Source organism: Protopterus annectens, chromosome 2.part0 (genome assembly GCF_019279795.1).
Source record: "Protopterus annectens isolate FY-2018-M chromosome 2.part0, PAN1.0, whole genome shotgun sequence".
Lineage (NCBI taxonomy): Eukaryota > Metazoa > Chordata > Ceratodontiformes > Protopteridae > Protopterus > Protopterus annectens.
In genome coordinates this window covers 1,127,492,863-1,127,498,207 of record NC_056728.1, presented here as the reverse complement: position 1 = coordinate 1,127,498,207, position 5,345 = coordinate 1,127,492,863, and the positions used below count along the sequence as shown (strand labels likewise).

Genomic DNA, 5,345 nt, shown 5'->3' with positions numbered 1-5,345 from the left:
GGATGTGCTGAAAAGTTCTAAGCCTGGCCAACTTTCTAAATTCTGAGCATTATTTTGCCTCTGTACCTGAAAATCTTGCACAGTGGCAATTTGCAGAATTGTAACGCTATGCTTTGACATTATTTCAGACCATTGATTGAACCACGTCAATGAAAAGTGTGGAATTTTCAAGTATGGAACTCTGAGCTGTCATGAAGTCCCTATTCCTGATGAAGAGAACTCCGAAGGAAATCAATGACTGTATGATGCAAACACTGAGTGACAAGTGCCCTTCTTACTCAACTGTCAAGAAGTGGTGTGCAAACTTTCAGAGTGGAGATTTCAAGAATGAAGATGCAGCAAGTTCTGGGAGGCCTAAAACAGTGTCAACTCCTGAAATTGTTGACCATGTCCATGGCCTGATTTTGGCAGATTGCCAAATAGGTTTATAGGTTAGTACTAGGCTAACTGCCCTTTATGGGCCATTTTAAGCCAAGCCAATTACCCCATGTGAGAATCAAACCCTGGACGTTGTGTTGGTAAGGTTAACACCTTAACCATTAATGCCTACCTCTCACCCAAATGAGATAATGCATTGGCTAGGAATTGAACCCGGGTCTCCTGCGTGGGAGGCAAGAATTCTACCACTGAACCACCAATGCAAACATTGGCTAAACAATTGCTGAGACACTACAGATATCCAGGGTATGTGTTGGGTTCATAATCCATGAGCAGCTGGGTATGCAGAAGCTATCAGCCAAGTGGGTGCCCAAATGTTTGAATGCTGATGAGAGAAGATATTGAGTGAATACTTCCGAGTTGATTGTGTGGCATTTTCATCAAGCTGGTGCCAACGTTTTGGAATGACTAGTTACTGTTGATGAAACATGGTTACACCACGATGATCCTGAGACAAAACAACAGCCCATGCAATGGCGGCACTCAGGTTCACCAAGGCCAAAAATGTTCAAGAACCAAAAGTCAGCAGGAAAGGTCATGGCCACAGTGTTTTGGGATCAGGAAGGTGTTGTAATGACTATCTTCCAAGGGGCCAAACAATTAATGCAGAATACTGCTGTAACTTGCTGTGCCAATTAAAGGTGACATTGAAAGAAAAGGAGAGGGAAGTTGCAGAAAGTAGTTCTCTTTTTGCCAGACAATGCACCTGTTCACAAGGCTGGCAAAACAATGGATGTTTTGACGAAATTGGGGTTTGAGTGCATAGACCATCCACCCTACTCATGAGATTTTGCTCCATCTGACTATTTCCTGGCTCCAAACCTTAAAAAGAGTTTGAAGGGGCAGCTATTTTCACGTGATTCAGAGGTGATTGCATCAGTGGAGCAGCATTAGAATGACTAGATGTCAGACTTTTTTGGCAGTTACAAAAACTTGAGACACAATGTGCCAAGTGTGTTGATCTTCAGGGAGACTATGTTGAATAACTTGTAAGTTTCATGGCTCCATATCATTCCCTTCTTGGTCGGGTTTAGAACCTTTCAGCTCATGGATGTTTAGAGATTAAAATTAATCTTAGTGCCTTAATGAGATTTCTTTTGCAGACTGCTTAATGGTGTACAAAGGTAGCAAATAAGTTATGGAAAATACTGGGCTACAAAAAATAACAGCAAAGCCTAATTTATTAAATGCTTTCTGATTTCCCCCCAAAAGTTGGCTATATTAATTTAGCCCTACTTTCCCAACACTATGCTGAATTTATAATTTTTTAAGTTACAAAATTATTCAGTAAAACTGTAAGAAAGACTCAGCCAAGCTAGAGTTGTCATTGTATGATACCTTAAACCTCCTGGAGTGGAGGCCCATGGGACATAACCAGTGTTTTAGCTACATGGCTTTTGAGACTGATGGGTTTTTTTTTGCTCATGGAGGACTTAGTGCAGATTAGTTTCACCTCAGTGCATACATTACAGACCCAAGGAATTCAAGCAAATACTATGGATTAATGGCAAAATCCACAGCAAAACAAACATAAAAATAAAATGCAACTTGCTGTTAATGTACTGCAACAGGCAGCAGTGATGCAAACTATAAATGAGGCTGTGACTGTGTGTCCTAGAAGGCAGCCAGCTAGATTCAGAGCACAGCTGCAGCTAAACCAGTTGTCAGAACAGCAAATACTTGCCAGATATCATCTAGACAGACATATGGTGCAGGTTGTCTGTAACACGTGTCCACACCTGTCTACACATACCCTGAAAGGAAACCACATCGACCTTGAAACCAAAGTGTCTTAGCCCAGATGCACTTGCATCTGGGACATTCCAGAGACATATGGGGGATGTTGTGGGAGTGTCACAGATAGCTGCCATGCAATGTTCAGCAAGATAGATGACTGCATACACTACCCTTCCACCCCATGGAGCAAAGACGTGTAATGAATTAGTTCTACAACAGAACAAACGTTCCCCATGTACTCTGTGTAATAGAATGCACACACATACCTATCAAGACACCATTACATCTAGAAGCAGACCAATACATAAACAGAAAGGGCTGGCCATCTATCAACTGCCCAGCTGTGTGTGCACCAAATGGCAGCATAACAAATATCATGGCAACATACCCAGGAAGTATGAATGATGCTGCCATTTGGACAAAAGATGGACTCAGGGCTGCATTCCAACAAGGTGAAATACCTGAGGGACTGCTACTAGTTAAGTACAGGAACACAGCTAGGATGCAAATTAAGGATACCCCTCTCAACAATATCTAATCTAGTGACTGTGGTTATCCACTTGAGCCATGGCTAATGACCCTCTACCATGAACCATCTAACCTGGCAGAGGAGGCCTGTAACAGAGCACACACAACAACCAGAAACACCATAGATAATATGTTCAGTATATTGAAAGCTAGGTTCAGATGTCTGTATGCATCTAGGGGTGCACTGCAATACAAACCTCAGAAGGCAGCACAGATGATGACAGTGGGTGCCATGCTCTACAACATGCTAACCCGAGTACATGGCAGTCTTCCAGTTTCAGATGTGGGTGAACTACCACAAAAACAACAAATGTCTGAAGACGACATCTCACAGTTATCAGAGGAGGAGTAGGATGACATAGCTGCAAAAAGTCACAGGCGTAGGTAACATAGGGTGTGACCACAAGTGCAAGCCCAGGCAACACCGCAGGCTATTGGCAGCATCTGACCAAATATTTAAGTCATGACAAGCAATGTGTACATGAGTACACAGACTGAACATTGGTGTTCAGGTGTTGGCCCATCACAACAACACACATTGCATCTAATGGCAAGTACCCACTAGATGTACACACTGAGTATCACACATAACATAATCATAACATATTCCATCATGAGCATATGCAAATGTGTCAAAAAAAAACATCAGTTCAAAGCACAACTAACACAGGTATGCATACACACTCAGTTTGTTTTATTACTGTCTGGTAAACAGTAAGGGACACACATCAGTGCTACACTTACATATCTATGCCATATTATAACATGAAAAAAGATAAAGCACGCACAGCATAAAGCAGACATTTTTAATTTCAGAAGACATATATCACATTACAGGGTATTGAAATAATGTGAGGCAGCCATGTGCACTACATCATTGGGCACACTCTACCACAGTTTTGGTTGACCTCGCAGATGTCTCATACCATGGTCTGCCTTGTTGTGACCACATACAGACACATTTTGCCCTGGTTGAGCCACAAAGAGAAGGATGGGGGTGCAAAACCATACTGGGATGAAGCAGCAGGACTGCAAGTTGAAAGCCTTGTGATTGGTGGGACCTCAGCAGATGGACCAGCAGTTGACAGCTGTGCAGGTTGGACCACAGGCAGGGATTCTCAATGCCCAGTGGTGGTTCTGTGGACAGGTGGCCTGTCTCTCACAGGTTGAAATCTGCTGTACATAGTCAGGGAACACAAAATCCTGCCTGTACTATGACATTGCTGCAGTCCCATAGAGGTCGGGGTTTCCACTGAGTGTACCACAGCTAGCAGACTCTCATTCTGAGTGACCAACGCAACCATATTCTCACTGTGTCTGTGCTCTTGTCCCTCATGCATGAGACACCTCTGGTGTACCACATGATCTGTGGCATGGGAAAGTGCACAGATGTCTGAACGATCCCATTGCTGTGACCGTTCATTTGCCTGCAGCAGGAGACAGACACCCTCTTAACCTGGATATGTACAACATCTGCTCACCTACATCTATGGCTTGTGTTGATCTGCCAGCAGCAGTGTTCCCAACTGTGGTGTGTTAAGATTAACAGCCTCACCCTGTTCAATGTCCACTGTGCCATCATCCTTAGAATCCATCGACAAGTGGGCATCAACATCTTAGGATACATTTGGTACAACATCAGTGTCAGCCTCATGGATGCACTGTCCAAACAACTCAATGTCCTCTGTACCAGGGGCCATACTACCATGTTGAGACAACATTATGAACAACATCACGATTGCTGGATGGGCTGCTGGATGATAAAGACAGTTGATGTGCTACAGGATACAAAGACACAGATCAGGACAATGTGCCTACAGCACATGGTGAATATAAAAGACACTTGGCATATATATTTCATTGCAATGTTACAAATACTAATGACTTCCCTTGCAGTCTGATGTATGTATCTTTCACAGAATGTACATAACAGAACTATATAATCTATTAACATGGTCAACATACATGACATATATGATGCATAAAAAAATAAAAGTACATCTGGCAAACACTCATGGGATGATGTTGTTGTTCCACTGAGATGAACTTCAACTAGTGTAGGGAAAAAAAATTACGGATCACATCATTCACACTATTAATCAGGTGAACACAGTTAAAACATACAAAATGTGTGACATACACATACCACTTGTATGTGCACTTGAGGACTCCTGCTGTAGAGAGGTTGTGGGTTGTACTGTGCATCCTGCAGTGGGAAATTAAAGAGAAAGACAGCAGAGTTTGTATTTAGCAAAATGAATACTGATGCCATCACATATACAACACAGTAATATGGGCTGCAAATACTCACGTGATGGACATTGCAACTGTATGCCAGAAGGGCCTGTATTTGCACATATTGACAAAGATGTCAGTCATCCTGTGTGCTAAACATAGTTGAAAGCTCTGACAATGTTACTGTAACATACCTGGTCTTTCTGCACTTGATAAATGGCTTGACCCTCTACTGGATGGACTTGTTGTGTTCAATGTTAGTGAAACAACAATATAACAGTAATGAGCAGTGCCATTAAATGAGGTGGGGGCACTAATAAGGTAGTGTGCACAGCAAAAATATAGAGACACTCACCTGCTGCTCCTTGGTGTAGGCCTGAAGAAGATGGACCTGTGAATATTAATGC

The 5,345-nt window shown here is 42.5% G+C and overlaps 1 non-coding gene across 1 annotated transcript; it reads right to left on the bottom strand.

Annotated features, from left to right (window-relative positions):
• Positions 1-570: 570 nt before the first annotated feature.
• On the bottom strand, positions 571-641 carry TRNAG-CCC. Its single transcript has one exon. It is a non-coding gene; the product is annotated as a tRNA-Gly (tRNA).
• Positions 642-5,345: the final 4,704 nt, after the last annotated feature.